This window comes from Crassostrea angulata, chromosome 6, assembly GCF_025612915.1.
Source record: "Crassostrea angulata isolate pt1a10 chromosome 6, ASM2561291v2, whole genome shotgun sequence".
Taxonomy (NCBI): domain Eukaryota; kingdom Metazoa; phylum Mollusca; class Bivalvia; order Ostreida; family Ostreidae; genus Magallana; species Magallana angulata.
The window spans coordinates 43,430,712-43,453,838 of record NC_069116.1 but is presented as its reverse complement, the minus strand read 5'-3'; the positions used below and the strand labels follow the sequence as shown (position 1 = coordinate 43,453,838).

General features: G+C 33.9%; 2 long non-coding RNA genes across 3 annotated transcripts; both read left to right on the top strand.

The window, feature by feature from the left end:
• The first annotated feature begins 3,508 nt into the window (after positions 1-3,508).
• On the top strand, positions 3,509-4,670 carry LOC128189547 (uncharacterized). Its single transcript, XR_008244249.1, has 2 exons — positions 3,509-3,934; positions 4,140-4,670. It is a non-coding gene; the product is annotated as an uncharacterized LOC128189547 (long non-coding RNA).
• A 5,738-nt stretch (positions 4,671-10,408) lies between these two features.
• Positions 10,409-16,126, top strand: LOC128189521 (uncharacterized). Of its 2 annotated transcripts, XR_008244245.1 has the most exons (4): positions 10,409-10,521; positions 12,920-13,019; positions 14,856-15,260; positions 15,510-16,126. It is a non-coding gene; the product is annotated as an uncharacterized LOC128189521 (long non-coding RNA). The 2 variants fall into 2 exon arrangements; XR_008244246.1 differs by lacking the exon at positions 12,920-13,019 and having other exon boundaries at positions 10,472-10,521.
• The last annotated feature ends 7,001 nt before the right edge of the window (positions 16,127-23,127 follow it).

Genomic DNA, 23,127 nt, shown 5'->3' with positions numbered 1-23,127 from the left:
TTGGACTGGTAGATCGGTCAATATTTGTTAGATTGACTGCATAAAAATTAGTTTTGATAAACTTTTTTGGTAAGAATCGTGTAGAAGAATATTCACAAGGGTAGAATGAAGGAGAGCATTAATAACTGTATACCATTATATTAATACTGCCTGTTTGGGCAGGTAATAGTTGAAATTGACACCCCTGAGAAAACCATTGTCAACCTCCCCGGTACCATAATTTTGTCAATTTAGAATGGTTATCTGCTACTGGAAACCAAAGATTAAAAGACCAATTTATGCAAATATGGTCCAATAATATAAAATTGTTCTTCCAGAGGTCATGTGTATTAAATTTTAAAACCATATTTTGGCTTTGAGAAGTATCTTGATATTCCACCTGTAAAACTAAGAAAAAAAAATCATTAAATTTCGTACATCAAACCATCGTTTCCCTGTAGAGACAGGCAGATGGTATAATATTCCTTTGAATGAGAGGCTATGTCTTTTGTGTAATAAAGGTCTCATTGGTGATGAATTTCATTATATTTTAGAATGTTCGGCCCTAGAAGAAATAAGGGAAAAATACATAAACACAAAATATTTGAAAAGACCAAATTTTTTTAAGTTCTCAGAACTCATGACTAATTGCAATTGTAAATCGCTAAGAAAATTGTGTGTATTTATTTCAAATATTTTGGATGCTGTCTGCTCCTCTTAGTTGTTTTCCTATCTTGATCCTTTATAATACCAAAATCCTACATAAGTAGTGTTTCTTTAGTCTGTCCTTTTTTATTCATATTTTTTCCCTGTATGAAAATGTACCTGTTTGTACATATACCTCTGACGATTTGTATTAATGTGTATGATATATAGGCCAATATTCCTCTTGTACCAAATTTTTCGTTTTGAGCGAATAAATTGAAATTGAACTTGACATTGGTATCTCGAAGTGTCAGTTTCAACTGTTGCCATCCGCAACAGGAACTATTTATTCTAATACACTGAATACCCTAATTATAACATTATTAACGCGCATGTATCAATTTGTAGTTATCCATTGCCAAATATGTTGCTAACGCTGTATGGAACGCCAAATTAACATATATTCAAATATTTGTACCTATCTTCAAATAATTGTACCTATCTTCAATTAATTGTACCTATCTTCAAATCATTTGAAGATAGGTACAATTGAATTAAGATAGGTACAATTGAATTAAAGATAGGTACAATTTAATTGAAGATAGGTGTAAATAATTATACCTATCTCTAAATAATTATACCTAGGTACAAATGAATTATACCTAGGTACAAATGAATTATACCTATCTTCAATTCAATTAAAGATAGGTTCAATTCAATTAAAGACAGGTTCAATTGAATTATACCTATCTCTAATTCATTTGAAGATAGGTAAAATTCATTTAAAGATAGGTACAATTGATTTGAAGATAGGTTCAATTCAGACATATCTACAAAGGATTTGAAGATAGGTACAATTCAATTATACCTAGGTTCAATACGTTTTGTGTTTTGTTGAAAATAATGACCGCTCCCTTGAAGACATTTCAACATGGAGAGAAACGAGGGAAGCACCAACAACCCCTCTATTTGATGGGGTATCAAGTGCCTATAGAAATTTTTGAAAATAAAGATAAGAAATATTGAAATCATGCATTCTGACTGTATTTTGGTCTGAACGTTCTACATAAAACAATTAATTTAAGAAATGAAGATAATAATTTTTCTATTGATCGACGTATCGCATTGATGAAAAAGTTTTCCGTTCAATTTTTTCTTTGATACGTCGATCAACAGTAAAATTATTATCTTCATTTCTTATCATTTAATAAAACATTTTCAAATCAAAAACTTTGAAGTGTCATTGATCAAAAATGTAAATAATGTAAATGAAGCGTCGAGTATGAATACAAAACAACAACAACAACAATATTCAAAATGGATGCGCCTTCATCTGATGCAGTACTATACAGGAAGTATTCATTATTGCCAATATTTTAGTAATTGAAGATAGGTTCAATTCAATTGTACCTATCTTTAATTCAATTGTACCTATCTTCAATTCATTGCATTTGTACCTATCTTCAAATCAATTGTACCTATCTTCAAATGAATTAAAGATAGGTATAATTGAATTGTACCTATCTCTAATTCGATTTGAAGATAGGTACAATTGAATTGAAGATAGGTACAGTTGAATTGAAGATAGGTACAATTGAATTGAAAATAGGTACAATTGAATTAAAGAGAGGTACAATTATTTGAAGATAGGTACAAATATTTGAATATATGTTAATTTGGCGTTCCATAACGCTGAAGGTAAAAGAAAAGCCGAGTGGCATCCTACCGGGCTAACTTCACGGATTAAAATCTTTGTGCAAATTAAAAATTAATATGATAAACAAAATTAAAGAAGAAAAAAACACTTTTTATTTGCCAGTTTTGAAGCAATATGGCTGTGGCCGTTCACAAGACATCCAGCAAACACTGTTTGATCACAAATTACTTTTTGCAATTACAGCCCATGATTCTGACAAATGATACCATATGACAACCATTCACTGAAAATAAAACCTTTTGTAACACTTGTCAAAATTTGGGACCGAGACAAATTCAGTAACAAACACGAGAACACTTCTATTTTTTCAGATCATATAAACAAAAAGGAAGTACCGTATTATGAGATTTTTTTGTTTAAATATCCGGGTGAATTTTTCTAACATGTACATTTGTAAAACTATTTCCTTATATCTCGACAGCGATCAGAAGATGTAACATTTAAATTTCTGTTATTAGTTCTTTATAGACTGATGTATAAACATTCACCAAAATAGGAAAAATAACATTTGTGTAAATTATATGAAAAATTTATATTAAGCGTATCGCATTTGATCACTTTTTTTTCTTTTGCGTACAGACATGGGTTAAATACACTACGTATTACTTTTAACATATTTCAAAGCGTTATTCGGATCATGCAAAGATATTTTCGAAAGAAACATCCCTATAAAATCAGGTATTTTACATAATTTCATTGAAATTTTCACGCAGTTTCGTTGTAATGTAAATGTTCAGGTTCGGAATGAGGGACATATTCAAATACAAGTACATTTTCTTTCAACCAGTTAATTTCTATATAGTTGCAAACACGTATTTAGCCCTCTAAAATTTCAACGGAAAGATGTTGAAGAGCAATGGAAGTATACATGTGGGTATTAAGATGACAGAATTAATACAAATTGTTATATAGGAATAAAAATCTACATAAATCATTAGATATCAAAGCAGGCATTATTCTCTTAATTGTGACGATGGTCAACACTTGAATAATCGCGTATATTGCGTACTAATGCGTAGCTATGATGAAATAGTTGTGTGCAAACAAGCCATGACGGTCATAAGTAGACACTTTAAAAACCTCAAGTATCTATTGTTTAAAAATAGTAAAGTGGAAATTTTTTGGTCTATATTTAGGATTTTATATTATATATATATATAGTTGCCAATTTGATCAACGTTGTTTTAGATGAAGATGGATGTCGGGAAACTGTTCTTGCTTGTTGTAACACTTTTTGCTTGGTGCAACCTGTATGTTGATGCGGGGATTCCTTGTAAAAACTTTGATTCGGCCGTCAAATTCATCCAGGACTGTGAACAGCCAAATAGTACTCTACAAAACAGTACTCCACCAGCAAATGAGTCTACTACAGAGGCAAATAGTGCTACGCTATCCGGTACGCCATATTTTATTGAGGAGCCTGACCGGGAGTCGCCGACTTTCCCTGGGTTACATGCCGACCCTCCCACCAATGGACTGACCCCACGACGTTGCAGTATCGGTACCATTCTGGCGGTCCTGGGAGTATGGATATATCTTCGACAGGCGTGTAGTTTATGACCGAGGAAAGTAAACAGCGTATTTTCAATACGGGTAGGTTATAAAAATTAATCGACGATTTAAAATTTTTCTCAGTATCTTATTCAGTTTTATTTTTACATTTTTAATGAGAACAAGTATGGAAAGCAATATGGTTATCACAATCAATCATTATAATATGGTACATGTATATAATGTCATCCATTTTATAAAGAAACCAACATTTCTCGAAATATTTTAAGCACATTTTTTTTTTCAGGTTTGATCTCCATCACCAACATTTTACAAAAAAATGAAAACTTATCACCAAGTAATTCAAGAAGCAGATGTTGTGCATGATCTTGGTTTTTACGTATAGACACTTATGATCAGTAAAATACACTTTTAAAAGATTATACTGTTGTTTTAAAAACACAGAATTAATTGCCTTAATTGTTTTTTATGAAATGTTTACTACTATATATATGTATATTAACTTAAGTTATGACGTATTCTATTTACATGGCTTTGCGTTTCTTGCAATTGTATTTACTGAAATGTTTTGGTGAAGTTGCATTTATCATGCATTTATCATGTATTTATCATGCATTTGATTTTTGTTGTTTTTTCTGCTAAATTTATAAGTATACAGCATAAAGTAGTATGCATTACTGATATTGTATGATCTATTTATTTAAAGAACGAGTTTGTTTTAAATTTTTAGTTTGAGAAGAGGAGTAGTTTGTGATAATGACATTAGCATGATTTAAGTATTTCAAAAGTACATAATAAAATGCATACAAAATTGCAATGCTCTCCTAGATCATTATCATGATTAATGACAAATATTACGATACTGTCCAAGAGATTATTAAAAAGTGCTTGAAATGTCTTTTTTTAAGACTTGTTATTGAATCAAGAAATCGGACATCAGAAACTCAACCAGACTCCTGATAATTAAGGTGGTATGGGACATCTCCATATTGTGACTTCCGATTTTGTTTCTTTTCCGATGCGGATCCGGGGGATCTTGTTCTTAGACTAGTGTGCTGGGGGAGGAGCTACAAAGTCTATTTTGGTATATACAATAACAAAATAATTTTCAAGGGTACGGACCCCTAACACATATCAATCCCAACCAGACTTCTGATGATTAAGGTGGTATGGAACACCTCCGTATTGTGACGTACATGTTCTTCCGATATCTATTTTTGCAACATTGGTATGTAAACAGACGTATGCTAGTACAAATGAGAGGTTGTTCACAATACATGTGTAAGCTAGCCTACATGTAGACTCAACGACTATTATTAGATGGAAAGTTGCGTTTCATTCATCTTCCGGTTTTATTTCCTTGATTGTTCAAGACAAATGGCCTAGCCCATCTTGAACTTAATTTCAATGTGTATGTATAACCACACATGACCTTTGATATTTATGATTTATTTGAAATTAATGTCAAAACGGGCTTGGCTTGTGATCCAAGGGTTATGTTTATGTATACCTTAATAGCTGACGTAACTGATCTACAGTATGCGCGGATTGAGGAGGGGTGTCAGGGGTGACCGTACCCTTGAAAATTATTTTGTTTGACTGTATATACCAAAATAGTCTTTGTAATTTCCTGGATCCGCATATACATGTTTGTACAAGTAAACATAACAGAACTTAAATTGTACGCTCCTGTAGGTGTTTATCGCGTGTTTCCACTTTACTGTTGTTTTTGTTTTTTGTCCACAGAGGCAATACAATGACTAAACGGAAAAGGAGCTTGAAAAGTTTCCTTTATAATACTGTCTGTAAGTATGACGTTTTCTGTCTGAACGTCGTGAAGTACGTTTCCTTCAGTGCCATTTTTTTAATCATATATTTACACGTGTATTATCCTCATCTTTACAAAACATTTACTGATAATCAAGTTTTTGTGTGTTCATGATATTTGTCTTTTTCAATTTTGATTTACAAGAAGCTAGTACGTTTTTGTCATCGACACTGGGCAACCACAATCAACGGAATCTTGAACTCCTTGATATGTTATCCGATAGATACATTTTGAAAAATGAAGTGAATGTCTGTGACTGGTAACAAAACCCTTTCACTAAAGGCAGTGGCACATTATCATTTAAATTTTAAAGGATTTTGATTCTTTTAATCAATTAATGTAAAGTGCAGTTCTCTTTTTGTCACTATCTTCTGATAGACGAATGTCATGTTTAAAAGTTTTGAATATGTTAAAACTTGTCATGTTGTAAATTTTGTATTTACACCCACCCAGTAAATGCTACTTGCATACAATTTTCACTGTTCATTAAAGTAATGTATTTCAAACATTTTATTAGTATTAGTATTTATTAGTAGTAGTACTTAGCAAGTAGTATACCTTTTCTTTTATAGAATTTGAGCTCGGTATAAAATGTTTAAAATATGCAAGTAGCTTAAAAAGTCACGAATACCAGGTATATACACACACTTTGTACAATTTTACATGTACATAAATGATGTAAGGAGAACTGATTAAACGGTTATAAAAACCAATTCGGAAATTATGCAAACTCTATTTATAGGCTGTAATCTATTTATTTCGATGAGTAATATTTTAGCAGCGAACATTCTAATCAACAATCGCGTGTCATGAGAGAAAACTTTTGCTTTTAATTTAGTATTTGTAGTTTTTGGAGTTGTCTTACTTGCATACATCATTACATGTACGCCTAAGCACGTATACATCAAGGTCATTTTATGATACACATCAGACAGTATATTTTCATTTCTGTATACATGTACATGTATAAATTATTTGAATGTTTTTATTGAAAGTGAATACTACTTATCACAATTAGAATAACTGTGTGAATTTCAAGGTATATAACGATATCGTCGGATCTTTGTAATATTTTTTGCAAGTGAATATGTACATGAACTACGTACTTTTGAAGTATATATATAGAGATAAGTCGTTTTATGGAATTTATTCGATATAAACTACAAATTATCTATACAATAGAACGATGTCAACATTTCGGTGTATTTCGGTGTAAGGGTTGTCGATCATTGCTAAGGAGCCAGTAAAACTTAAAGTTCTCGTCATCATATTCAGACACAATAAATAAACAAATTAATTAAATTTCCATCAATTTTGATCCGGTCTTACTTAAAATAAACAATATTTTCTTTGAGCATTTTCATTTCAATATTTTAGAATCAATATATGATTCACAGAACAGGCAAACCTTCACGATCTAAATACTCTTCTGATACATTCTAAAAGATATTTATATCATATACACAGTGTTTAATAGCTAATATTTAAATTAACTAAGTATGATTCCCTTTATTTCTTTGTGAATTAATTGTAACTCATTATAGCTCTGCAGAAACTGAAAGAACCGACATTTACACGCCCCGTTTATCGATTGGTTGATACCTTCAGCAGCCTAGGAAATATCACGGACTGCACGAAATAATCCTGCTGATGTCGAATTCCCATAGGAGACAATTTGACTATTTCTTTTATCTATCATACTTATGTACGTTAACAATTGTCTTACTTTTCAGGCACGTAGCATCGTTTTTTTAGGCGGGGGGGGGGGGGGAGGTAAACATCCAAAAAATCTAAAAAAATAAAAATAAAAATAAAATAAATGGTGGGGGGGGGGGGGGGCAACTCCTCCATGATAATTCAATTTTTTATATGTAAATTTAAGAAAATTAGTCGCTGCGAGAAAAAGTGCCCCCCCCCCCCCGGCCACCACTGTTGCTACGTGCCTGCTTTTTACAATCAATTTTTATTTATTTGTTAAAAGAAAGATGTACGTATAAAGAATAAAATACTTTATTTGATAATTCATGCGATATGAAGGTAATGATCTTTGCAGAAAAGATTTACCTAACACTCTAACGAGGGTTATATATTTTTTCTGCAATGTTGCTACCTACCTTCATATCCTGCATGAATCACCAAAGAAAGCATGTTATTTATGAATTTAATAAAGCCCCGATATTGCTTAACAACTACAGCAACCTAATGATTATTCATTTAAAAAAGGCTAAAAATAATGTCATTCAAATTTCAAGTGATGTTTCTTTTTTTAATTGATATGTTATTTGAAACATTTACATTTTGAAAAATGTTAAAGTGCTATGAGGCATTGCGACATTTAAGTCACTTTACATGTAATTGATGCCAAAATTAAATCAAGGAAATTAGCCCACTCAAAAGCAGTAGTACTGACTTCCGAATAGTTTTCTACATCTCTCGACACATTCATTGTCTGTGATGAGTGCCTATCATTACGCAAGTCTAAAAAAGTAATCTAAAGAGTTGGGGTTTTGTAAGAAAAGAATTAGGGTTTGTAATACATACATGTGAGGAGGCAAAGTCATACAAGATACAAGATATCATATTGGCCAATGATGGGCCCCGAAAGGCATTTCAATATACGCAGTATACGATTTGAACATTATTTTACAATATGAGTTGTTTTAATACTTTAACATACGGTTGTATGAAGAACTTTGTATTGAGTGTCAATGATCATAAGACAATACAGATCTATATGTTATGCGATAACTTTTTCATACATGTACCGGTATTAATACATTTGAATGGCTTTTTCAACAATGTGATATACTTTGAAAAAGTATGCATTACATAAATACAATAACAGACATATCTATACATTGATTCAAAATCCATATCAATTTTTCAGCAGGTATAAAAAAGAGAAATGTAGAATAATTTTGTTATCGTTTCTATTAATTGCAACCTTTTATTGTAATATTTTGGACAAGTAATTAAAAAATGCTTTTCATCCTCAACCTCCTGTTTTGCATATTACATTTAACATATTACACTTTAAATTAAAGGGGGAGTATTGTATATCTTCTCCTTTCAATATTCAATTTATGTGCAGAAATGCAAAGTTTAGTTTTTTTAACATGCAGCAAAAGTAAGTCCTGCTCGATCAAATACTTTTCCATTGCCACAGAATAGTTATTTATTAAAAACAATTAAAACAATATTATTCAAAATCCAAGTAATATTTTTTTTTAATGAGGCGTTAATTAAAACATTTACATTATGAAAATGTTGGGGTGTTTTACAGCATTGCCACACGTAGATCGACCTCAAGATCACTTTTGTATTGCACGCTTACGTCACTGTAACTAAAATTAAAACAAGTAAATTACTCACCCAGAGGACTTCCGAAGAGTATTGTCTACTTCTCTCAACACATTCTTTGTCAGTGATTTGTGCCTATCATTACGCAAGTCTAAAGAAATATCCTAAAGAGTGCGAATTTTGAAAGAACAAAAATTATTTTGTAATTTATATATGTGAGTAAGCTGAATTATACATTACATTGATTAATTTTAAGCGGTGGATGGATGGGTGGATGGATGGATATATTAACTGGTGGATGGATAAATGGATATATTAACTGATGGATGGATGGATGGATGGATGGATGGATGGATGGATGGATGGATGGATGGATCGGTTGAAGGGTGGATTATGAATGGGTTGGAGGGTGGGTGGATGGATGGATAGATTGACTGGTGAATGGGTGAATGGATGGATTGACTTTTGGATGGATGGGTGGATAGACGAATGGATGGGTGGAAAAATGAATAGGAAGATAGATTAACTTGTGGATGGATGGATGAATGGAATTACTTTTGGATGGATGGATGGATAGATTGACTGGTGAATTGATGGATAGATGTGTGGATTGATAGATATGTTTATATATGGATGGATGGATTGACTTTTAGCGTGAATTCTACGGCGAACCGTACGTGCATACTTTTCGCGCATGTAACAATTTGTAATGTTACCCGTTGCTAAGTGCGTTGCTAACGCTGAGGTAATAAATATATACTTGTAAATGTATCAATTTGCATTGCTTGAGAAGTTAGCGTAGATGTTCCTAATCAAGAGAGGTAACTTGAGTGGAAATTGCATTTGGTAAGTTTGTGACATGCTTAGAATTAAAAACGTAAAATATCTTTCAATTTTACTTATCGATCCATCTTAAATTTTGTCATAAAATTAAAATATTGGCAATGAAAGCCTTTAGTTTAGTCTTGACTCGTATTGCTTTTTCCCCCGTAAATCCCCGTCAATTTCCAGCCATTGGCGCTCATTACATGTCTCCACTAACGCACGAACGCAGCACTAGCTAACACTCGTGATCAGCTGACTATTCGGAGACAGAATTTACTTCCTAGAGTCCCATGCACCACCTCTTATCGTATGCCCTGAGCAAAAATGCAAACTTAATTTTTTTTCATGTTTGTTCATTTCTAAAGTCATTATAAAGATACATGTAGCTATTAAAAAAATTGTATGATTATATAAAAAAAAGTATTAAATACAACGAAAGCGATTTAATTAAAGCGTGAGCTTGCCGGAAAAATCCAAACAAGCTCTAACTGTTTCCCATCGCATCGGGCGACATAAGTAAACCCACTTCAGGGCTTTCCTGTCACATCGAGGGCAATAACCCTGCTATGTCTGCAAAGCCATTTAGCATTTAATAAGTATAATATTTACATCAAATAAGTATTTTTCCGTTAGTTCTCATCGAATGTAATTCATACAGATCATGACAGACATGACTGAAATCTAATGAGATCCAGTGAAACCTGTCGACGTAAATGTAAGAATATACACATTCCTTCGACTTTTAAAAATTGCTGTTTTAGAGGCAATCTTAAGCTACTTAATTGCCAACTTTAATTCCAGTAGTCTGGTACCCGCCTCCGCCACTGCTTTTTTACTTCGTTTTAAAACGAAGTGAAAACGCAGTGGCGGGGGCGGGTATATATCAAATAGCTGTAAATGTAAATATAAATCAAATAGTTATGATAGTTATTTCTAACGTCGTTCATTGATGTCATCTTGATCTTTGTGTTTTTGTTATTGACTCTTGCGTGAATTGTTTTTTGATGAGCCAAAATTAGAGATGCATATATCCTCACAACGTCGGGGGTCCTGAGTCAGCGAGTGGACCCCCGGCCTTGTGAGGATGAAATGAATTAGGAGCAAGGACATTCACAAGCTGGCCTCAGACTTCCTAGTAATTGTATAAACCATTGTGACCTCCACATGCAAGGAGTATTGACTGGTCCTTCACTCATATCTGAATACATAAAATATTTCCACGGGGTGGGGGTGGTGGAGAGAACAATCTTTCCAAGTCAAGTGTTTCTTATCCGCTCCGCTTCAATCAAAGTAAATAGCGGAAAAAATTAGAAACCATTGACTTTGGAAGATGGACGGGGGGGGGGGGGGGGCGCGGGGGGGGGGGGGGGGTAGTCAGAGAATTATTTTGTTTGCCGGGGTAGGGGGAGTGGTCATATGCATATTTTCGGAATTATAACTATGTGAATTTAATGATATTGTCCCCGAATTTAATAACTTAATAATTTTCTTCCTTCCTTCTGCGTTCGCACATGTTCACTGTACGGTTTTTTTATTATTAAAATCGATAATGATGAAACATGTAATCAACGTAAATTAAGCAACTTGTTATGGATAAAAGTTAAAATGATTCAGAAGTAGATGTACATATAAAGCCCCTCTCACAATTGGCGCACGAGCACTTTACAACACCGGACCGGAATTTTTTAGATTCGAACAAGTTCTCTCATACGTTGCACCAGCTCTCGCATACGTTGCACGAGCTCTCGCATTCGTTGCATCCGTTTTAGTGCTCGCATCAAGTCTCCTCAAAATAGTGGACATGCACACTATTCAGACGCGCCCAAATGCGATCAAAATCATCGCAGTGCAACGCACGAACATTAGTACGAACGTTTACAACGTTTTGTGTACTCGCAAGAGTGATGCACGATTTTTAAAGGTCGTAAGATGAATCGCAGTTGTTAATGCGCGTATTGTGCGACCATGAGACTGTTGCTCAACAAGTCTCATGTTATTTTGCAACGTTTCACTATCATTGCACGACTTATCAGTAATATACCATGCTTTGCCACTTGTATAATTATATACCCTGTATAAGCATCTCTGTTTCAGACCACAATTCAACATTATACATTTATTGCATGAAGGTGAGTGAGGGAAATATGAAGATTTCTCCAAGAAAAAATCATATTTCCCAAGGGCATCGCCCGAGGGAAATTGGAATAAATCTTCATATTCCCTGAACATTAAAAGTTGTTTGACTTCCTCTGTTACTGTCTCACTTTTCTTTCATAATTTCGAATCATAGATAGTGAAGTTGGTTTTGTGATATATAGAGAATCATAATGATTTGATATTTTTGATTTAATCATACTTGTCTACATCATATGCTCATACCGGTTTTTTTCATTTTTATGAAATCATCCTGTCGCGTGACTTTCTAGACCAATCAAATATAAAAGAATAATCATATTGGGGTGAAATGATAAATGCTGCTGCATCTCTGTTTCTTCTTGGACGGCATGTTCTCTCGCTTTCAACTATGTCTACTGAAGAGCGTCGGAAATGGGCGGTATATATACCCCCTCTGACTCGTACCATGAAACACATGATCGCACGTCCAATCGCATTGGCGCACGTTCAATCGTCCGATCACCTGGTCTCTCGCGCGATCCTATCGCATTATCTTTCAACAGTCGCTTTCATTGTACAACAGTCGCATATATACGCAAGATATATCGCAAGATTTAATGCGTTTACATCGCACAACGCTCGCTTAGATCGTGCGAATTTCGTACGAATACTTTTTTCAAATGCGATTATTTCGGCAACAGTTTACGATTCATATCTAATTTTATCGGTCGCACGAATATTCAGTCGCTTTTGCTCGTGCACCAATTGTGAAAGGGCCTTAAACAGTGAAATGCTTTGTTTGTGATTAAATTTAATTTATTCTTTGAAGTCTACATGTTTTTCTATATAAGTATTTGCATTAAACAAAATTTCACTGCTGGAGATAATGGAATTTTTTAAGTGTACATCAATCGTGTAACGATCGGAAAGAATAAGGAACAATAAGGAAAAATTGAGAGGTTTTCCGTTGGATGATGGTTTATTTCCTTATGTCGTAGATCCGTACACACTGTATTTGAAACTTCGTCATTCTCAAATCTTCATCAATGGACGGTTAGACTCTTCGCAAGGATAGAGGAATTGCGTTCTAATTTTAAGGTAAGGTCTGCGACTCGCGTTGATTTTGTTTTCAGTTTTAGAAATCTTAGAAATTACACCATTTACAGGTATGCTGCTGTTGACTGGGCATGAGGCCAACATGATTTGTTGAACCAAATAATTTCTTTCGGTGTTTGACCTTGGGCAACATTTGCGTCTTCTGGTCCAACAAATCGTACGTTTCCTGAATCCCAGTCAACAACTTTCCAGTTAAACTCTTCACTGCGTATGCAAATATAATTTCAAGTAGCAACCAGCTCTTCGGCTATTTCCGCTCCGCCGAATTTGGACGATTATTAATTAGCTGTGATGTCTGTGACGGTCCAAAAATTTTATGTTGGACTGGCAGACCGTTCAGTATTTGATTTGTGATATTGTTTGCATAAAAATTAATTTTGATAAACCTTTTTGGTAAGAATTATGAAAAAGAATATTAATAGCATTATATAAATACTGCTCTTTGGGAGGGTAATAGTTGAAATTGGCACCCCCGAGAAAACAATTGTCACCTCCGCATTGACATTGGTATCTCTGGGGTGTCAGTTTCAATTGTTACCCTCCCAAACAGGCAGTATTTATTCTAATATACTGAGTATCCTGATTATAACATAATTAACGCGCATGTAGCAATTTGTTGTTACCCGTTGCCAAATGTGTTGCTAACGCTGAGGGTAATAGAAAAGCCAAGTGGCATCCTACCGGGCTAACTTCACGGATAAAAATCTTTGTACTAATTGAAAATCAATATGATAAAAAAAAATTAAAGAAGAAAAAACCCACTTTTTATTTGCCAGTTTTGAGGCAATATGGCTGTGGCCGATCACAAGACATCCAGTAAACACTGTTTGATCACAAATTACTTTTTGCAATAACAGTCCATGATTCTGACAAATGATACCATATGACAACCATTCACGGAAAATCAAAACTTGTAAAAGACTTGTCAAAATTTGGGACCGAGACAAATTCAGTAACAAAAACGAGAACACTTCTATTTCTTTCAGATCATATAAACAAATAGGAAGTATTAAGAGATTTTTTTTTCTTTTTCATATATATCAGGGTGAATTTTATCTAACATGTACACCCATTTCCATATATCCAGACATTATCTGACAACGATCAGTTGATCTTACAGTTAAATTTCCGTAATCAGCTCATTATAGACCGATGTATAAACATTCACCAAAACAAAAGGAAATTCAACATTTGTCTAATTATATGAAAAATATATAAAGCGTATCGCATTTGATGAATATTTTTTTCTGTGTACAGACATGGGGTATATAAACCACGTATTTATTTTGGTTAAACATTTTTCAAAGCGTTATTCGAATCATATATGGATGCATGCGAAGATATTCTCTTTTGTTCGTACAATGAATGTTCACCCAGTTTTCGTTGTATTGTAAATGTTCACGCATGGAATGAGGGACATATTCAAATACAAGTACATTTCCATTCAAACCAGTTAATTACTGTACAGTACTGTACGTACTTAGCCCTCTTCAAAATTTCAACGAAATAATGTTGAAGAGCAATAGAAGTATATGTATTGAAATGACAGAATTAATACAAATTGTTATATAGGAATAAAAATCAACACAAATTTATTAGATGATAAAGCAGACATTATCCTCTTTGCGATGGTCAACACTTGACTCATCGCGTATATTGCGTAACTGAATGAAACAATTTTGGACACAAGCCCCTGTGATTGGCGTTTTAAGTACCTGAAGTATCCTGTTTTAAAAATAGTAAAGTAGGAATTTTTTGATTTTATATATTAAAATATTCATACTTAAGATAACGTGTATATATTGACAATTGTTTTAGATGAAGATGGATGTCGGGAAACTGTTCTTGCTTGTTGTAACACTTTTTGCTTGGTGCAACCTGTATGTTGATGCGGGGATTCCTTGTAAAAACTTTGATTCGGCCGTCAAATTGATCCAGGACTGTGATCAGCCAAATAGTACTCTACAAAACAGTACTTCACCAGCAAATGAGTCCACTACAGAGGCAAATAGTTCTACGCTATCCAGTACGCCATATTCTGTTGAGGAGCCTGACCGGGTGTCGCCGACTTCCCCTGGGTCACATGCCGACCCTACCACCAATGGACTGACCCCACGACGTTGCAGTATCGGTACCATTCTGGCGGTACTGGGAGTGTGGATCTGTCTTCGACAGGCGTGTAGTTTATGACCGAGGAAAGTAAACAGCTTATTTTCAATACGGGTAGGGTGTAAAAATTAATCGACGATTTAAATTTTTCTCAGTATCTTATTTAATTTTTTTTTACATTTTTAATGAGAACAAGTAGAGTATTGAAAGCAATATGGTTATCACAATCAATCATTATGATATGGTACATGTATATAATGTCATCCATTTTATAAAGAAACCAACATTTCTTGAAAATTTTAAGCACATTACAAAAGGAGCTACTAGTATACATGAATATATTTTCTATTTATTTTTTTCCAGATTTGAACTCCTTCACCACCAACATTTTACAAAATGATGAAACTTATAACCAACTTATTCAAGAAGCAGATGTTGTGCATGATCTTGGTTTTTACGTTTAGACACTTATGATCAGTAAAATACACTTTTAAAAGATTATGCTGTTGTTTTAAAAACACAGAATTAATTGCCTTAATTGTTTTTTTAACTGTTTATTACTATATATGTATATTAACTTAAGTTACGAAGTATTCTATTTACATGGTTTTTGCGTTTCTTGCAATTGTATTTACTAAAATGTTTTTGGTAAAGTTGCATTTATCATGTATTTATCATGTATTTAATTTTTGTTGGGTTTTTTTTCTTCGCTTAATTTATAAGTATACAGCATAAAGTAGTATGTATTACAGATATTGTATGATCTATTTGTTTAAAGAATGAGTTTGTTTTGGATTTTTGTTTTGTTTGAGATATATATACATATGGGGAGTAGTTTGTGATAATGACATTAGCATGATTTGAATAATTCAAAAGTACATAATAAAATGCATACAAAATTGCAATGCTCTCCTAGATCCTTATCATGATTAATGACAAATATTACGATACTGTCCAAGAGACTATTAAAAAGTGCTTGAAATGTCTTTTTTTAGACTTGTTATTGAATTAAGAAATCGGACATATCAAAACCCAACCAGACTCCAGATGATTAAGGTGGTATGGGACACCTCCATATTGTGACGTACTTCCGATATATATTTTTTGCAGCATTGGCATAAACATTATGGTGGCATATCTCTGCCCCATGTGTGCAAGTAACATAACTAAGTTGCATGTCGACATAAATAAGTTGCATGTCGACATAAATAAGTTTCATTTCGATATAAAGAAGTTGCATGTTAAGATGTCACATGTTGGCGATATTTGAAATTTTTTATAACTCTTTTTTGATTGCAGTTTTCTTGCATGTCAACATAGTTATGTTGCATGTTGACATAACTATCTTGCATGTCAACATATTTATCTTGCATGTCGACATAATTAATAAAAAAATAACTTGCACAAAAGGGGCAGAGATATGCCACCATAATAAACAGACGTATGCTAGTACAAATGAGAGGTAGTTCACAATACATGTGCAAGCTAGCCTACATGTAGACTCAACGACTATCATTAGATAGAAAGTTGCGTTTCCTTCACCTTCCAGTTTTACTTCCTTGATTGTTCAAGACAAAGGGCCTAGCCCATCTTGAACTTAATTCAATGTGCATGTATAACCACGCATGACCTTTCATATTTATGATTCAATTCAAATTAAGGTCAAAACGGGCTTGGCTTGTGATCCAAGGGTTATATTTATGTATACCTTCATAGCTGACGCAACTGATCTACAGTATGCGCGAATTGAGGAGGGGTGTCAGGGGTCCGTACCCTTGAAAATTATTTTGTTTGTATATACCAAAATAGTCGTTGTAAATCTCTTAGTAATTTCCTGGATCTGCATATACATGTATGTACAAGTAAACATAGCAGAACTTAAATTGTACGCTCCTGTAGGTGTTTTATCGCGTGTTTCCACTTCACTATTGTTTTTGTTTTTTGTCCACAGAGGCAATACAATGACTAAACGGAAAAGGCGATTGAAAAGTTTCCTTTATTGTCTGTAAGTATGACGTTTTCTGTCTGAACGTCGTGAAGTTTGTTTCCTTCACTGCCATTTTTTTTAATAATATATCTACACGTGTATTATCCTCATCTTTACAAAACATTTACTGATAATCAAGTTTTTGTGTGTTCGTGATATTTGTCATGTTCAATTTTGATTTACAAGAGGCTAGTACGTTTTTGTCATCGACACTGGGCAACCACACTCACGGAATCTTGAACTCCTTGATATTTTATCCGATAGATAAATTTTGAAAAATGAAGTGAATGTCTGTGACTGGTAACAAAACCCTTTCACCAGAGGCAGTGGAGCATTATCATAATATTTATAATTTTAAAGGATGTTTGATTCTTTTAATCAATTAATGTAAATTGCAGTTCTCTTTTTGTCTCTATCTTCTGATAGACGAATGTCATGTTTAAAAGTTTTGAATTTACTGGATGGGTGTAAATACAAAATTTACAGCACGACAACTTGTAAATACAAAATTTACAACATGACAACTTGTCATGTTTAAATTTGTACTTACACTCACCCAGTAAATTCAAAACTTTTAAAGCTACTTGCATACAATTTTCACTGTTCCTTTTATATCAAGTAATGTATTTCAAACATTATATTAGTATTAGTATCTATTAGTAGTAGTACTTAGCAAGAAGTATACCTTTTCTTTAATAGAATTTGAGCTCGGTATAAAATGTTTAAAATACATTACTTGATATAAAATGAACAGTTAAAATTGTATGCAAGTATGAGCATTTTAATTTCAATATTTTAGAATCAAAATATGATTCACAGAACACGCAAACCTTCACGATCTAAATACTCTTCTGATACATTCTAAAAGATATTTATATCATATACACAGTGTTTAATAGCTAATATCTAAATTAACTAAGTATGATTCCCTTTATTTCTTTGTGAATTAATTGTAACTCATTATAGCTCTGCAGAAACTGAAAGAACTGACATTTACACGCCCCGTTTATCGATTGGTTGATACCTTTAGCAGCCTAGGAAATATCACGGACTGCACATAATAATCATGCTGATGTCGAATTCCCATAGGAGACAATTTGACTATTTCTTTTATCTATCATACTTATGTACGTTAACAATAATTCATTTAATTTGTCTTACTTTTCAGGCACGTAACATCGTTTTTAAGCCCCCCCCCCCCCAACCAGCCACCACTGATGCTATGTGCCTGCTTTTTACAATCAATTTTTATTTATTTGTTAAAAGAAAGATGTAAGTATAAAGAATAAAACACTTTATTTGATAATTCATGCGACATGAAGGTAATGGTCTTTGCAAAAAAGATTTTCCTAACCCTAACCTTTTCTGCAATGTTGCTACCTACCTTCATATCCTGCATGAATCACCAAAGAAAGCATGTTATTTATGAATTTAATAAACCCCCGATAGTGCTTAACATCTACAGCAACAGAATAATTATTCACAAAAAAAAGCTAAAAATAATGCCATTCAAATTTCAAGTGATGCTTCTTTTTTAAATTGATATGTTATTTACATTTTGAAAAATGTTAAAGTGCTATGAGGCATTGCGACATTTAAGTCACTTTACATGTAATTGATGCCAAAATTGAATCAAGGAAATTAGCCCACTGAAAAGCAGTAGTACTGACTTCCGAACAGTTTTCTACATCTCTCGACACATTCATTGTCTGTGATGAGTGCCTATCATTACGAAAGTCTAAAAAAGTAATCTAAAGAGTTGGGGTTTTGTAAGAAAAGAATTAGGGTTTGTAATACATACATGTGAGGAGGCAAAGTCATACAAGATACAAGATATCATATTGGCCAATGATGGGCCCCGAAAGGCATTTCAATAAACGCAGTATACGATTTGAACATTATTTTACAATATGAGTTGTTTTAATACTTTAACATACGGTTATATGAAGAACTTTGTATTGAGTGTCAATGATCATAAGACAATACAGATCTATATGTTATGCGATAACTTTTTCATACATGTACCGGTATTAATACATTTGAATGGCTTTTTCAACAATGTGATATACTTTGAAAAAGTATGCATTACATAAATACAATAACAGACATATCTATACATTGATTCAAAATCCATATCAATTTTTCAGCAGGTATAAAAAAGAGAAATGTAGATTAATTTTGTTATCGTTTCTATTAATTGCAACCTTTTATTGTAATATTTTGGACAAGTAATTAAAAAATGCTTTTCATCCTCAACCTCCTGTTTTGCATATTACATTTAACATATTACACTTTAAATTAAAGGGGGAGTACTGTATATCTTCTCCTTTCAATATTCAATTTATGTGCAGAAATGCGAAGTTTAGTTTTTTTAACATGCAGCAAAAGTAAGTCCTGCTCGATCAAATACTTTTCCATTGCCACAGAATAGTTATTTATTAAAAACAATTAAAACAATATTATTCAAAATCCAAGTAATATTTTTTTTTAATGAGGCGTTAATTAAATCATTTACATTATGAAAATATTGGGGTGTTTTACAGCATTGCCACACGTAGATCGACCTCAAGATCACTTTTGTATTGCACGCTTACGTCACTGCAACTAAAATTAAAACAAGTAAATTACTCACCCAGAGGACTTCCGAAGAGTATTGTCTTCTTCTCTCAACACATTCTAAGTCTAAAGAAATATCCTAAAGAGTGCGAATTTTGAAAGAACAAAAATTATTTTGTATTTTATATATGTGAGTAAGCTGAATTATACATTACATTGATTAATTTTAAGCGGTGGATGGATGGATGGATGGATGGATGGATGGATGGATGGATGGATGGATGGATGGATATATTAACTGGTGGATGGATGGATGGATGGATGGATGGATGGATGGATGGATCGATGGAAGGGTGGATTATGAATGGATTGGAGGGTGGGTGGATGGATGGATAGATTGACTGGTGAATGGGTGAATGACTTTTGGATGGATGGGTGGATATACGAATGGATGGGTGGAAAAATGAATAGGAAGATAGATTAACTTGTGGATGGATGGATGAATGGAATTACTTTTGGATGGATGGATGGATAGATTGACTGGTGAATTGATGGATAGATGTGTGGATTGATAGATATGTTTATATATGGATGGATGGATTGACTTTAAGCGTGAATTCTACGGCGAACCGTACGTGCATACTTTTCGCGCATGTAACAATTTGTAATGTTACCCGTTGCTAAGTGCGTTGCTAACGCTGAGGTAATAAATATATACTTGTAAATGTATCAATTTGCATTGCTTGAGAAGTTAGCGTAGATGTTCCTAACAAGAGAGGTAACTTGCGTGGAAATTGCATTTGGTAAGTTTGTGACATGCTTAGAATTGAAAACGTAAAATATCTTTCAATTTTACTTATCGATCCATTTTAAATTTTGTCATAAAATTAAAATATTGGCAATGAAAGCCTTTAGTTTAGTATTGACTCTTATTGCTTTTTCCCCCGTAAATCCCCGTCAATTTCCAGCCATTGGCGCTCATTACATGTCTCCACTAACGCACGAACGCAGCACTAGCTAACACTCGTGATCAGCTGACTATTCGGAGACAGAATTTACTTCCTAGAGTCCCATGCACCACCTCTTATCGTATGCCCTGAGCAAAAATGCAAACTTAATTTTTTTTCATGTTTGTTCATTTCTAAAGTCATTATAAAGATACATGTAGCTATTAAAAAAATTGTTTGAATTTATAAAAAAAAAGTAATAAATACAACGAAAGCGATTTAATTAAAGCGTGAGCTTGCCGGAAAAATCCAAACAAGCTCCAACTGTTTCCCATCGCATCGGGCGACATAAGTAAACCCACTTCAGGGCTTTCCTGTCACATCGAGGGCAATAACCCTGCTATGTCTGCAAAGCCATTTAGCATTTAATAAGTATAATATTTACATCAAATAAGTATTTTTCCGTTAGTTCTCATCGAATGTAATTCATACAGATCATGACAGACATGACTGAAATCTAATGAGATCCAGTAAAACCTGTCGACGTAAATGTAAGAATATACACATTCCTTCGACTTTTAAAAATTGCTGTTTTAGAGGCAATCTTAAGCTACTTAATTGCCAACTTTAATTCCAGTAGTCTGGTACCCGCCTCCGCCACTGCTTTTTTACTTCGTTTTAAAACGAAGTGAAAACGCAGTGGCGGGGGCGGGTACCAGACTATAAATCAAATAGCTATGATAGTTATTTCTAACGTCGTTCATTGATGTCATCTTTGTGTTTTTGTTATTGACTCTTGCGTGAATTGTTTTTTGATGAGCCAAAATTAGAGATGCATATATCCTCACAACGTCGGGGGTCCTGAGTCAGCGAGTGGACCCCCGGCCTTGTGAGGATGAGATGAAATAGGAGCACTGACATTCACAAGCTTGCCTCAGACTTCCTAGTAATTGTATAAACCATTGTGACCTCGTCATGCAAGGAGTATTGACTGGTCCTTCACTCATATCTGAATACATAAAATATTTCCACGGGGTGGGGGTGGTGGAGAGAACAATCTTTCCAAGTCAAGTGTTTCTTATCCGCTCCGCTTCAATCAAAGTAAATAGCGGAAAAAATTAGAAACCATTGACTTTGGAAGATAGACGGGGGGGGGGGGGGAGCGCAGGGGGGGGGGGGGTAGTTAGAGAATTATTTTGTTTGCCGGGGTAGGGGGAGTGGTCATATGCATATTTTCGGAATTATAACTATGTGAATTTAATGATATTGTCCCCGAATTTAATAACTTAATAATTTTCTTCCTTCCTTCTGCGTTCGCACATGTTCACTGTACGGTTTTTTTATTATTAAAATCGATAATGATGAAACATGTAATCAACGTAAATTAAAGCTGCTTGGTCCGATTTTATATCAAATTTTATGCACGCTTTTAAACGATGGCTATGCTTAGTATATGTATAATAATAGACATTGCAGTGGTTTTACCCGTCAATTATGCAAAATTCCAATGAAGAAAGATACATACAAAATTTGCTAACAAAACAAACGACATTTAAAGGTACCGCATTATTTCGCCTCATGTTAAATTTCACCCCTGACGACGAAACGGGTATGGTTGTATTACGAATTTGACACCGCTTTAAATAAAGGTCGAAATGATCAGACAAATTACAAATTAACATGTGTAGGTTTTGTTCGCTAATATCTCTAAAGTCTGCTTTCTTTACAATCGATGCATAGCATACGGGTTGAATAACCCCAATCATTCGGAGGACGAAACCAAGCGGTTTCCTTGTCTAAACATTCCCGTGATGCATTTTGGTTTGTTTTTTCGTTTGCCCAAAGAGAAATTATTTTTATTTACTTTCAATATTTCTAACTTTGAAAGGAGACTGATTCTGCTGGTGTAAATAGGAGAAAGTCCATAACTTTCTAAGATAAATGATTTGTATGAAAAAAATTTTGATACTGTAATTACAAAAAAATCGGACCAAGCAGCTTTAAGCAACTTGTTATGGATAAAAGTTAAAATGATTCAGAAGTAGATGTACATATAAAGCCCCTCTCACAATTGGCGCACGAGCACTTTACAACACCGGACCGGAATTTTTTAGATTCGAACAAGTTCTCTCATACGTTGCACGAGCTCTCGCATACGTTGCACGAGCTCTCGCATTCGTTGCATCCGTTTTAGTGCTCGCATCAAGTCTCCTCAAAATAGTGGACATGCACACTATTCAGACGCGCCCATATGCGATCAAAATCATCGCAGTGCAACGCACGAACATTAGTACGAACGTTTACAACGTTTTGTGTACTCGAAAGAGTGATGCACGATTTTTAAAGGTCGTAAGATGAATCGCAGTTGTTTATGCGCGTATTGTGCGACCATGAGACTGTTGCTCAACAAGTCTCATGTTATTTCGCAACGTTTCACCATCATTGCACGACTTATCAGTAATATGCCATGCTTTGCCACTTGTATATATAC